General features: G+C 64.0%; 10 non-coding genes across 10 annotated transcripts; 6 read left to right on the top strand and 4 right to left on the bottom strand.

The window, feature by feature from the left end:
* Positions 1-676: 676 nt before the first annotated feature.
* Positions 677-747, bottom strand: TRNAG-GCC (transfer RNA glycine (anticodon GCC)). Its single transcript has one exon. It is a non-coding gene; the product is annotated as a tRNA-Gly (tRNA).
* Positions 748-1,815: 1,068 nt separating this feature from the next.
* TRNAL-CAG (transfer RNA leucine (anticodon CAG)) lies at positions 1,816-1,898 on the bottom strand. The gene has a single exon. It is a non-coding gene; the product is annotated as a tRNA-Leu (tRNA).
* Positions 1,899-2,495: 597 nt separating this feature from the next.
* On the top strand, positions 2,496-2,567 carry TRNAD-GUC (transfer RNA aspartic acid (anticodon GUC)). The gene has a single exon. It is a non-coding gene; the product is annotated as a tRNA-Asp (tRNA).
* A 714-nt stretch (positions 2,568-3,281) lies between these two features.
* Positions 3,282-3,353, top strand: TRNAG-UCC (transfer RNA glycine (anticodon UCC)). Its single transcript has one exon. It is a non-coding gene; the product is annotated as a tRNA-Gly (tRNA).
* A 291-nt stretch (positions 3,354-3,644) lies between these two features.
* TRNAE-CUC (transfer RNA glutamic acid (anticodon CUC)) lies at positions 3,645-3,716 on the top strand. The gene has a single exon. It is a non-coding gene; the product is annotated as a tRNA-Glu (tRNA).
* Positions 3,717-9,014: 5,298 nt separating this feature from the next.
* TRNAG-GCC (transfer RNA glycine (anticodon GCC)) lies at positions 9,015-9,085 on the bottom strand. The gene has a single exon. It is a non-coding gene; the product is annotated as a tRNA-Gly (tRNA).
* A 1,068-nt stretch (positions 9,086-10,153) lies between these two features.
* Positions 10,154-10,236, bottom strand: TRNAL-CAG (transfer RNA leucine (anticodon CAG)). Its single transcript has one exon. It is a non-coding gene; the product is annotated as a tRNA-Leu (tRNA).
* Positions 10,237-10,833: 597 nt separating this feature from the next.
* TRNAD-GUC (transfer RNA aspartic acid (anticodon GUC)) lies at positions 10,834-10,905 on the top strand. The gene has a single exon. It is a non-coding gene; the product is annotated as a tRNA-Asp (tRNA).
* A 714-nt stretch (positions 10,906-11,619) lies between these two features.
* TRNAG-UCC (transfer RNA glycine (anticodon UCC)) lies at positions 11,620-11,691 on the top strand. The gene has a single exon. It is a non-coding gene; the product is annotated as a tRNA-Gly (tRNA).
* Positions 11,692-11,982: 291 nt separating this feature from the next.
* Positions 11,983-12,054, top strand: TRNAE-CUC (transfer RNA glutamic acid (anticodon CUC)). Its single transcript has one exon. It is a non-coding gene; the product is annotated as a tRNA-Glu (tRNA).
* Positions 12,055-12,698: the final 644 nt, after the last annotated feature.

Here is a 12,698-nt window from a genome sequence, read left to right as displayed (position 1 = left end):
GTGCCAGTGGTGGGAGGAGGGCTTCAGGGGAGGGGGTGGTGTTTGTTGTTGGGGTGTTGGTGGTGATGGTGGTTTTAGTGGTGGGGGAGCGGGCGGGTGTTCGAAAAATATTTCGGCTGAGGGACGTAAAGTGAACATAGAGTGCACTCTGCCCTGATATTGTGGAATTCCTCTTTGGAATTCCTCATGCAGGATAACGCTTTGGGGACACTCCTGGGGAGTGCAATGTAGCCCTCCCAGGGGCGGCAGCTTTTCGGTTCCTGGTTGAGCAAACACTGTGTAACTTTCCGAGTGTGGGGAGAGTGAGGCAGAGAGCGGGGAAGCGCGGTGAAACGTGAAGAGGTGGGGCGAGCGGGTGCCAGTGTAGGGTATTCCTTCCAGTGCACCGTGTGACCCCAGCGGGATCAGGGTAAGAAAGAGAAAAGGGACAAGGAAGGTGTGTGGGCGCGAGAGTGGCTGAGCCCGCAAGGCGTCAGGTCACGGAGGCTTGGCTCTCGGGGTTGGGGTTTTCGTCCCACGGAGGGTAGGGGGCGCCGGCGTGGGCAGGACAGGAGAGGGAAGGTGTGGCGGTGGGCTGCGGGTGGGAGCATGCTGTGGTAGGACAGGTGCCTTGAGCGTGGGAGAGGGGAAGCCTAGCTCCGCTGTGGGCTGCGGGACCAAAAGGGGACTGGGTCGCTGCATGGGCCGGGAATCGAACCCGGGCCTCCCGCGTGGCAGGCGAGAATTCTACCACTGAACCACCCATGCACCGATGGCCGCCGCCGCCCGACGCCGCCCCAGCGGCGCTCGCCGCCAACCGCCAGACACTGGTGGTTCGCTGCTCGCCCATGGACATCCGCTCCATGTGAGCAGGAGGCGGTGAGTGACCTGAAGAAGAGGCTCCGGGGGAACGGGGAGGACCCCCAGGGCGAGGCGCGGTCGGAGGGAAGGAGGGACGCAGGGACGGAGGCGGACTCGGCCCAACCTGCGCTTCCGAATCTGCCGTCCAGGGCCGCCGACAGACTGTCAGTGTCGCCGGAGGAAGCCAGGAACCGGACCCAGCCTGGCCTGCGCCCGAATTCCAGTCAGGGCAGGCGACGCGTGGCAGGTGCGGCTGAGCTCCGACGCTCCTCACAGCGACCGCCGGCCCTGGCCCAAAGTCCCTCTGGCGCCTGGCTTTCTCGCTCGTGCCGGGCGTTGGCGGGCAGCAGGCTGGAGAGGGGATGCGAGCTCGGGCTGTGAGGAGACAGCGAGTGTGGGACATGGGCGCCTGGGAGCGGCGCCGCCGCCGCCGCCGCCGCCGCCGCCGCCGCGCCAATGACCAGCGCTGTCTGAGCCTGGCTTCTGCGCTCCTGCCGGCCGCTCTCCCGAAGGGTCCCGCTCCGGTGCGTTGGTCGTGAGGAGGAGCACTTTGGCAGAGTGGCTGCTGGCTCGTGGGCAGCCGTCTGAGGGAGCGCGCCGGGGTGTGGCTGGGTCCGGCCGGGGCAGCGGCTTCTCGCGTGTACATGCGCTGTGGCGCCAAGGTGGGTGAAAGAAGTGCCGCGAAGGCCTGCACTGCGAAGGCGAGGAGGGCGTGTGTCCTGAACGGCAGTTTCCAGAGGGTTCCCCCTGGGCTGTTTCCGTGAGGCCGGCGCACAGGACTGGGCAGGAAGAGCAGCTGTGGCTGAGGAGGTCCTGCGTGTGAGAGGCGTCGTGTGGGTGTCGCGTCGAGGGGGCCGGAGTCTGGGGAGCTGGCAAGAGTGCGAGGCAGGAACGGAGTGTGAGGCGGTAGGGTGTTGTCCAGGCCCGGGACGGGCCGGGTGCAGCATTTGTTGGGCGGGCCAAAAAAGGCTGGCTTGTCAGGAGTGGGATTCGAACCCACGCCTCCAGGGGAGACTGCGACCTGAACGCAGCGCCTTAGACCGCTCGGCCATCCTGACGGCGGGCCTGGGCGCGTCGCCGCTCGGCTGGCTGGGACCCGACGCGACGCGGACACCGATGCCCTTGGCCCGACGCGGTGCTCTGCGCCAGGGGGCGGCCGTCCGGCTGCGCGACGGACCGGGCGCGCGCCGGCCAACGGGGCAGCGAGGCCAGCCGTCGCGCCCGGCTCCGCCGCCGCCGCCCCCTCGCCCACCCCTGGCCCGGGACCCAGCCGTGTGCCGCGTCCGGCCAGCTTCTGCCGCCGGCCGCGCCCACCCCTCCGCCTCTTCTCCCGGGACGTGGCACGGCGAGCGCCCACCTCCTCCTCACAGCCTTGCTTGAGCTCTCCGGCCCCCTCGGGCCCCCCTCCTCACGGCGCGATCCTGGCGTCGGGGGCTATAGGCAGCGCGCACTGGGAGTTTCCAGCGCCACGCGGATCCGTGTCCCTGGCGGGGTCCCGGGCTGCCTCCTTGCATGACGCGTTTGGTGTGGTGTCGGGTCAGGTCGGGTCGGGTCGGGCACGTGGCGGGCGCCCGTGGTGGGCAGAGGGCCGAGGGCAGGGGGTAGGCGTCTGCAGGCAGCCGGAGAGCAGTCGGGCGCCCGTGTGGCCGCCGCCGTCCTCGTTAGTATAGTGGTGAGTATCCCCGCCTGTCACGCGGGAGACCGGGGTTCGATTCCCCGACGGGGAGGCCACACGCCCCTTTTTGGTGGCTGGCGCCGCTCTCTGTCCAGCCGCCTGGCCCCAACGGCCCTTCTTCTCGTCCCTCCGCCCTCCAGCGGGGCCTGCCCACCCTCGACCGCCTCCAGCCCTCCACCCCTGCAACCCCTTGCCCGTCCTCCTCGCCGGGCGCTCGGGCGCCACGGCCGAGCGAGGGCCTCCTCTCGACCCCACAAGCGCCCGGCGACATTGCGGCCCGCCCACAGTGGCTGCCGCAGTGGGCTCCTTGCGACGCGACGCACACCTGCACAGCTTCACGGCTGCCGGGACGGGTGTGGGGCGGATGAGTCCCGTCCCCTTTCGGTGCCGGGGAGTGGCCTCGCCCAACAGCCGTTGGAGAAGGGCTTTGGCGAGCGGGGAACCAGAGGTGGCGTGCCCGCGGAGGGGGGCGGGCCGCGGCGTGCAGCCGAGGGCCCGGCAGCAGCAAGGCAGCGACAGCGCGCCCCCACCCCGCCCCCCGCCCCAGAAGCGTTCGGGCCGGGGGCGAGGGCAGCTGCGTAGGGCTGGAGCGGTTGAGGCGCCCGGGGCGGCCGACGGTGGCGCCTGACGCAGCGCAGAGCTGCTGGCGGACGGGGCGTCGGGGCCGGGCTGCGCCCGGCCGCCGCAGGGGCAGCGGCGGCGGCGGCGGCGAGACCGCGCTCCGGCGAGCCCGGGGCCGGCGTGTCGGGGCGGCCCGGGCTGTGCAGCGTTGGTGGTATAGTGGTGAGCATAGCTGCCTTCCAAGCAGTTGACCCGGGTTCGATTCCCGGCCAACGCAGCGGGCCCATCTTTTGCCGAGCTCCACGGCCGGCCCTCCCGCCCGGGGCCCGTGAGGGAGAGCCGGGAGCTGGGCGCAGAAAAGAGGGAGCTAGGTGGCCTGCGGCTTCTCGCGCGTGTGCGGGAAGGAGGCGCGCAGTGTTTTGAGGGTGCCAGCAAGCAGGAAGAACGCTAGGGCACGTGGCTTGCCAGGGGCGGAGGGCGGCTGGACGTGGAAAGGCCGGGCCTTGGCGCCAAGGCAGCGCCCAGTGGCTGGGTCGAGCAGAGGCAGGCCAGACGCGGAGCCCGACGCTCCCTGGTGGTCTAGTGGTTAGGATTCGGCGCTCTCACCGCCGCGGCCCGGGTTCGATTCCCGGTCAGGGAAGCATTTCTTCTTCCTCTCCGCCTACCAACCTCCCCAGCGCGTCCACAAACACTCCGCCCCCACCCCACCACCACCCCCCTTTTAGCCCACGCACCAAGCCAACTCGTCCGCTCCTTCTCCCCCGCCCCGTGACCTCAGCGCCCCGACAAGAGCCACCCGGTACCCTCCACCTGCAGCCCCAGGCCCTGGCGTGCAACCTCCACCCTCGTGCCCCGCCAAAACTTTCGGCCTCGCGCGCCCACCCACTCGAGGCCTTCGGCGACGACTCCTGCTCCGACGCTTGCCCCAGCCCCAAACACGACTGGCCGGCGCAGCCGTGGCCACGAGCGTGCTTGGACTCTCAAGCGGCACTGCTTCCGCCACCACAATCCTCGCGGCTGACAAGCCACCCTCTCTTCCCAGCTCAGGCGGTGGTGCTGCTGCTTGTGCTGGTGGTGCTGCTGGTGCTGCTGGTGACGGTGCTGGTGGCCGTGGTGGACAGGGTGCTGGCGATGGCGCTGCAGGTTGTGGCGGCGGCGGCGGTGGTGGTGGTTGGCGGCATCACTGGTGGCCGCGTCGACGGAAAGCGGAAGGCGCGGGAGAGGGCCCTCCGTCTCCAAGTTGGGCCACTTGCCGGGACTGGCCGTCCCTTACGTCTCCTTTCAAGCCAGCGACCAGTCCCGATGGCTTACCTGCTGCGTGCCAGCTCCTGGGCCGCCCTCGAAGCCCGTGGGCCTGTCGTTGGCCTTCAAGGACGCGGGGGTCTTCAACCGCGCAGGGGAGCAGACAGGCTGCCGGGAGGCGGAGGTGTGAAAAGGAACCTGGCCACGTGCTTGTAGTTGGTCGAAAGGGCAGTGGAGGTGAGAAAGCAGGCAGAAACCGGATGCCGCCCGGGAAACTTTAGCTATGCAAGTGGGAGGGTGTGGAGACAGATGCGTGGCAGGGTGGACTACCAGCCAACATGGTATTCGGATTGCATTACCGGTACTCTCAGTCCTGTCACAGAGAGGCAAGAACGTTACCGACGATACCTCCCCCTCCACTAACAGCAAACACACACACACACACACACGCACACGCGCGCGCACACACACACACACATACACACACACCAGAGTCACACACACACACACACATGCACCACTCACCTGGCTATGACTTCTAATATTCCCCATTCCCACGTTACTATCTATTATTGGATGGACTCCATCCCTCTCTTCAGCCTGTCTTCACCTTCTCCTATGGATTCTGGCCATGGTGAATCACCGACCTCGGTCTCCTCTCAGGCCAGGCTTGGGCGCGTCTGTCAGCAAAGGGTTTGGTGTGCGGTTCACAGCTTGTTTCCTTCAGAGGCAGAGTGGACAGCCGATGAGCTGCAGCGTTTGGCGGTGGCAGTATAGTCGCTGGATTTAGACCAAGCCGGTTCCCCTGTGGAAGGGAGCCCCTGTCGGCATATGGGTGCATCCCATCACCGCAGGCGCTTTCGTCAACGCCCTTGTGGGTGTGTTCGGGGTGAGTGTGGGTGGGCGAGAGTACGGGGTGAAGGTGTTTGTCGCCGTGGTTGGGGGCCACACCACGAGGCTTAGGGAACAGAGCCAGACGACCCCATAGAGAAGGGCCGGCCTTGAGCCTCGGGTTGGGAGGTGGCAGGACGAGTCCAGGGCACTGGGTGGAGCGCAGGTGCGAAGGAGAGGAGTGGGGCTTGCGGGGAACTGGCTAGGAGAGTAGTTGGCCACTCAGGCAGGGGCTCTGCCGAAGCTTGGGCCCGCGATTGCCCTTGGCCCCCCAATTGCGTGCGATGTGCGGGTGGGTCCGATGTAGGGAAGAGGGTGGCCATGGAGTAGGAGTGGGTCTGAGGAGCCCGTGGGAGGCCAGGAGTGGCGGAAGTGAGTCTTCTGCACCGGATGTGTGAGAGAGGGGCTGGGGAACTAGGGGTTGGTGGCGGGTAGAGGGGAGCGAGCCTGGAGTCTTCGAGGAAGGGCAGATAGCAAGCAGGGGGGTGAGTGGGCTGTGGTACGAGGACGATGGTGGGAGAGGACCCCAGCGGGGCGGTGGGTGAGAGGGCGAGACAGGTGGGCTGTGCTTTGAGGTGGTCAGGCTAACCAGGGGGCTGGGGCTGGGGCAGCAGGGTAGGAAGCAGGCAAGGGAAGGACAGAAACAAGGGTAGGGGACAGGGTCTAGGCGAGGTCTGAATTGAGTGGGGCATTCTACAGCCCCAGAGACACAGATTACCTCATCAGGAAACACTTTCAATCCGTCAAGCCTCAAGTCTGAGTGTGTGTGTGTGTGTGTGTGTGTGTGTGTGTGTGTGTGTGTGTCTGTATGTGTGTGTGTGTGTGTCTGTGTGTCTGTGTGTCTGTGTGTGTGGCGGGGTGTGGAGCCTAGGGGATGTGGTTGGGGAGAGTGGCAGGTGAGGATGGAGTCGAGAAGTAAAGAGGCCACAAAGGAGAGCTACCATATGATCCAGCAACCCCACTGCAGGGTATAGATGTGGGAAAGATGAAACCTCCGCTTCGAACAGATACAAGCACCGCACCCCTCCTCCACATTCCTAGCAGCACTATTTGCAATTGCTGAGACCCGGGATGAACCCAAGGGCCCATGAGTGGACGATGGACCTAAAAAGATGCGTTGCATAAATATACCGTAGAATATTACTCAGCCATAAAGAAGGATGGAATATTGTCATTTGAGGCCGCATGGATGGACCTAGAGTCCATCAAAGGACGTGAAGTAAGTCAGACTGAGAAAGATAAATATTATATAATATCACTTCCGGGTGGAATCTAAAACATAATAGACATGAATCTATGGACAAAACAGAAACACACTCCACAGACATCGAAAACCAACTGACGGTTATGCGAGGGGAAAGGGAAGGCTGGAGGGATCAGTTAGGAGTGTGGGATTAACAGATACACGCTACTGTGTATAAAATAGAGAAGCAACACGGACTTGCGGAATCACACAGGGAACGATCTGCAATGTCCTGGAATACCCTATGAAGGAAACTAATCTGAAAATACAATATACATACAAACCGAACCACTGTGCTGTACACCCGACCTAATACAGGACTGGAAATCAACTACACTTCAACGACAACAACAATGAAGGCACCAAAGGAGAGCTACCATATGATCCAGCAACCCCACTGCTGGGTACGTACGTGGGAAAGATGAAACCTCTACTTCGAAAGGTTACATGCACCGCCCCCCTCCTCCAGGACCTTCCTAGCAGCACTATTTGCAATAGCCGAGACCCAGAATGAACCCAAGGGCCCATGAGTGGACGGTGGACTTAAGAAGATGTGCTGTAGAAACTTACCAGAGCATATTACACAGCCCCAAAGGAGGATGAAATAGTGTCATTCGCAGCCACATGAATGGACCTAGAGTCTATCACACTGTGTGAAGTAAGGCAGTTATAGAGCAAGATAAACATTATATGATATCCACTTCCAGGTGGAACCTAAAACATAATATACACTTGTCTATGTACAAAACAGAAACACACTCGGCAGACATCGATAACCAAGTGACGGGTACGCATGGGGAAAGGGAAGAGTGGAGGGATCAGTTAGGAGTATGGGGTTAACAGATACACGCTACTGTGTACAAAATAGAGAAGCAACACGGACTTGCTGAATAACACAGGGAACGATCTTCAGTGTCCTGGAATACCCTATAATGGAAAATAATCTGTAAATACAGTATACATTCTAAACCGAATCACTTTGCTGTGTACTTGAAACTAATACGGTCTTAGAAATCAACTACACTTCAACGACAACGAAAACAACAATGAAGGCACCAATGGAGAGTTACCATATGATCCAGCCGTCCCCATCCTGAGTATGTATGCGGAAAACACAAAACCTCTAATTGGGAAAGATACGTACACCTCAACGTTCATAGCAGCACCGTGGGCCATAGCCATGACAGGGGAAAAAATCTCAGGTGTCAATCCGTGGATGATTGGCTTAAGGAAATATGAGATATAGATAAGTAGATAGATAGAGAGATCGATCGATAGATATCGATAGAAAAACAGATAGATAAGAGAGAGAGGGATTTTCAATGTATTAAAATCAATCTCGTGGAATATTACTCAGCCATAAAAAAGCATGAGATCTTGTCATTTGCAGCAACACGGATGGACCTAGAGAGCACCGAACCTAGTATAATAAGTCAGACAGAAGGACAAAAATACATACATGTGGAATCCAAACAATAGTACAAGTGAACCTCTGTGCAAAACAGAAACAGATTCACACAGAGAGAGAACAAACTTACAGTTACCCAAGGGGAACGTGTAGGCGAGGGATCAATTAGGAGCTGGTGTTAGCGGGTAGGAACAACAGGATTTACGGTACAGCACCGAGAAGTATATTCAACGTCTCGTAATTACCTGTAACGGAAAGTAACGATCTATATGCGTATACATACACATGTATAGAAAAGATAATCAGTTTACTGTACCCCTGAAAATAACACAATACTGTAAATCAACTATACGTCTATTAAAATGAAAATTCAAAAAAAAATAAAAATTAAACAAAGAGGCCAAACGGACACACGCAAGGGCAGAACCGTTGACAAAGTAGGATTTGATGGTGCTGGGGGGTGGTGTCGCTAGGTGGGGTGCCAGTGGTGGGAGGAGGGCTTCAGGGGAGGGGGTGGTGTTTGTTGTTGGGGTGTTGGTGGTGATGGTGGTTTTAGTGGTGGGGGAGCGGGCGGGTGTTCGAAAAATATTTCGGCTGAGGGACGTAAAGTGAACATAGAGTGCACTCTGCCCTGATATTGTGGAATTCCTCTTTGGAATTCCTCATGCAGGATAACGCTTTGGGGACACTCCTGGGGAGTGCAATGTAGCCCTCCCAGGGGCGGCAGCTTTTCGGTTCCTGGTTGAGCAAACACTGTGTAACTTTCCGAGTGTGGGGAGAGTGAGGCAGAGAGCGGGGAAGCGCGGTGAAACGTGAAGAGGTGGGGCGAGCGGGTGCCAGTGTAGGGTATTCCTTCCAGTGCACCGTGTGACCCCAGCGGGATCAGGGTAAGAAAGAGAAAAGGGACAAGGAAGGTGTGTGGGCGCGAGAGTGGCTGAGCCCGCAAGGCGTCAGGTCACGGAGGCTTGGCTCTCGGGGTTGGGGTTTTCATCCCACGGAGGGTAGGGGGCGCCGGCGTGGGCAGGACAGGAGAGGGAAGGTGTGGCGGTGGGCTGCGGGTGGGAGCATGCTGTGGTAGGACAGGTGCCTTGAGCGTGGGAGAGGGGAAGCCTAGCTCCGCTGTGGGCTGCGGGACCAAAAGGGGACTGGGTCGCTGCATGGGCCGGGAATCGAACCCGGGCCTCCCGCGTGGCAGGCGAGAATTCTACCACTGAACCACCCATGCACCGATGGCCGCCGCCGCCCGACGCCGCCCCAGCGGCGCTCGCCGCCAACCGCCAGACACTGGTGGTTCGCTGCTCGCCCATGGACATCCGCTCCATGTGAGCAGGAGGCGGTGAGTGACCTGAAGAAGAGGCTCCGGGGGAACGGGGAGGACCCCCAGGGCGAGGCGCGGTCGGAGGGAAGGAGGGACGCAGGGACGGAGGCGGACTCGGCCCAACCTGCGCTTCCGAATCTGCCGTCCAGGGCCGCCGACAGACTGTCAGTGTCGCCGGAGGAAGCCAGGAACCGGACCCAGCCTGGCCTGCGCCCGAATTCCAGTCAGGGCAGGCGACGCGTGGCAGGTGCGGCTGAGCTCCGACGCTCCTCACAGCGACCGCCGGCCCTGGCCCAAAGTCCCTCTGGCGCCTGGCTTTCTCGCTCGTGCCGGGCGTTGGCGGGCAGCAGGCTGGAGAGGGGATGCGAGCTCGGGCTGTGAGGAGACAGCGAGTGTGGGACATGGGCGCCTGGGAGCGGCGCCGCCGCCGCCGCCGCCGCCGCCGCCGCCGCGCCAATGACCAGCGCTGTCTGAGCCTGGCTTCTGCGCTCCTGCCGGCCGCTCTCCCGAAGGGTCCCGCTCCGGTGCGTTGGTCGTGAGGAGGAGCACTTTGGCAGAGTGGCTGCTGGCTCGTGGGCAGCCGTCTGAGGGAGCGCGCCGGGGTGTGGCTGGGTCCGGCCGGGGCAGCGGCTTCTCGCGTGTACATGCGCTGTGGCGCCAAGGTGGGTGAAAGAAGTGCCGCGAAGGCCTGCACTGCGAAGGCGAGGAGGGCGTGTGTCCTGAACGGCAGTTTCCAGAGGGTTCCCCCTGGGCTGTTTCCGTGAGGCCGGCGCACAGGACTGGGCAGGAAGAGCAGCTGTGGCTGAGGAGGTCCTGCGTGTGAGAGGCGTCGTGTGGGTGTCGCGTCGAGGGGGCCGGAGTCTGGGGAGCTGGCAAGAGTGCGAGGCAGGAACGGAGTGTGAGGCGGTAGGGTGTTGTCCAGGCCCGGGACGGGCCGGGTGCAGCATTTGTTGGGCGGGCCAAAAAAGGCTGGCTTGTCAGGAGTGGGATTCGAACCCACGCCTCCAGGGGAGACTGCGACCTGAACGCAGCGCCTTAGACCGCTCGGCCATCCTGACGGCGGGCCTGGGCGCGTCGCCGCTCGGCTGGCTGGGACCCGACGCGACGCGGACACCGATGCCCTTGGCCCGACGCGGTGCTCTGCGCCAGGGGGCGGCCGTCCGGCTGCGCGACGGACCGGGCGCGCGCCGGCCAACGGGGCAGCGAGGCCAGCCGTCGCGCCCGGCTCCGCCGCCGCCGCCCCCTCGCCCACCCCTGGCCCGGGACCCAGCCGTGTGCCGCGTCCGGCCAGCTTCTGCCGCCGGCCGCGCCCACCCCTCCGCCTCTTCTCCCGGGACGTGGCACGGCGAGCGCCCACCTCCTCCTCACAGCCTTGCTTGAGCTCTCCGGCCCCCTCGGGCCCCCCTCCTCACGGCGCGATCCTGGCGTCGGGGGCTATAGGCAGCGCGCACTGGGAGTTTCCAGCGCCACGCGGATCCGTGTCCCTGGCGGGGTCCCGGGCTGCCTCCTTGCATGACGCGTTTGGTGTGGTGTCGGGTCAGGTCGGGTCGGGTCGGGCACGTGGCGGGCGCCCGTGGTGGGCAGAGGGCCGAGGGCAGGGGGTAGGCGTCTGCAGGCAGCCGGAGAGCAGTCGGGCGCCCGTGTGGCCGCCGCCGTCCTCGTTAGTATAGTGGTGAGTATCCCCGCCTGTCACGCGGGAGACCGGGGTTCGATTCCCCGACGGGGAGGCCACACGCCCCTTTTTGGTGGCTGGCGCCGCTCTCTGTCCAGCCGCCTGGCCCCAACGGCCCTTCTTCTCGTCCCTCCGCCCTCCAGCGGGGCCTGCCCACCCTCGACCGCCTCCAGCCCTCCACCCCTGCAACCCCTTGCCCGTCCTCCTCGCCGGGCGCTCGGGCGCCACGGCCGAGCGAGGGCCTCCTCTCGACCCCACAAGCGCCCGGCGACATTGCGGCCCGCCCACAGTGGCTGCCGCAGTGGGCTCCTTGCGACGCGACGCACACCTGCACAGCTTCACGGCTGCCGGGACGGGTGTGGGGCGGATGAGTCCCGTCCCCTTTCGGTGCCGGGGAGTGGCCTCGCCCAACAGCCGTTGGAGAAGGGCTTTGGCGAGCGGGGAACCAGAGGTGGCGTGCCCGCGGAGGGGGGCGGGCCGCGGCGTGCAGCCGAGGGCCCGGCAGCAGCAAGGCAGCGACAGCGCGCCCCCACCCCGCCCCCCGCCCCAGAAGCGTTCGGGCCGGGGGCGAGGGCAGCTGCGTAGGGCTGGAGCGGTTGAGGCGCCCGGGGCGGCCGACGGTGGCGCCTGACGCAGCGCAGAGCTGCTGGCGGACGGGGCGTCGGGGCCGGGCTGCGCCCGGCCGCCGCAGGGGCAGCGGCGGCGGCGGCGGCGAGACCGCGCTCCGGCGAGCCCGGGGCCGGCGTGTCGGGGCGGCCCGGGCTGTGCAGCGTTGGTGGTATAGTGGTGAGCATAGCTGCCTTCCAAGCAGTTGACCCGGGTTCGATTCCCGGCCAACGCAGCGGGCCCATCTTTTGCCGAGCTCCACGGCCGGCCCTCCCGCCCGGGGCCCGTGAGGGAGAGCCGGGAGCTGGGCGCAGAAAAGAGGGAGCTAGGTGGCCTGCGGCTTCTCGCGCGTGTGCGGGAAGGAGGCGCGCAGTGTTTTGAGGGTGCCAGCAAGCAGGAAGAACGCTAGGGCACGTGGCTTGCCAGGGGCGGAGGGCGGCTGGACGTGGAAAGGCCGGGCCTTGGCGCCAAGGCAGCGCCCAGTGGCTGGGTCGAGCAGAGGCAGGCCAGACGCGGAGCCCGACGCTCCCTGGTGGTCTAGTGGTTAGGATTCGGCGCTCTCACCGCCGCGGCCCGGGTTCGATTCCCGGTCAGGGAAGCATTTCTTCTTCCTCTCCGCCTACCAACCTCCCCAGCGCGTCCACAAACACTCCGCCCCCACCCCACCACCACCCCCCTTTTAGCCCACGCACCAAGCCAACTCGTCCGCTCCTTCTCCCCCGCCCCGTGACCTCAGCGCCCCGACAAGAGCCACCCGGTACCCTCCACCTGCAGCCCCAGGCCCTGGCGTGCAACCTCCACCCTCGTGCCCCGCCAAAACTTTCGGCCTCGCGCGCCCACCCACTCGAGGCCTTCGGCGACGACTCCTGCTCCGACGCTTGCCCCAGCCCCAAACACGACTGGCCGGCGCAGCCGTGGCCACGAGCGTGCTTGGACTCTCAAGCGGCACTGCTTCCGCCACCACAATCCTCGCGGCTGACAAGCCACCCTCTCTTCCCAGCTCAGGCGGTGGTGCTGCTGCTTGTGCTGGTGGTGCTGCTGGTGCTGCTGGTGACGGTGCTGGTGGCCGTGGTGGACAGGGTGCTGGCGATGGCGCTGCAGGTTGTGGCGGCGGCGGCGGTGGTGGTGGTTGGCGGCATCACTGGTGGCCGCGTCGACGGAAAGCGGAAGGCGCGGGAGAGGGCCCTCCATCTCCAAGTTGGGCCACTTGCCGGGACTGGCCGTCCCTTACGTCTCCTTTCA

Source organism: Camelus bactrianus, chromosome 21 (genome assembly GCF_048773025.1).
Source record: "Camelus bactrianus isolate YW-2024 breed Bactrian camel chromosome 21, ASM4877302v1, whole genome shotgun sequence".
Taxonomy (NCBI): domain Eukaryota; kingdom Metazoa; phylum Chordata; class Mammalia; order Artiodactyla; family Camelidae; genus Camelus; species Camelus bactrianus.
The sequence above is the reverse complement of the archived record's forward strand: the minus strand, read 5'-3'. Positions and strand labels throughout refer to the sequence as shown.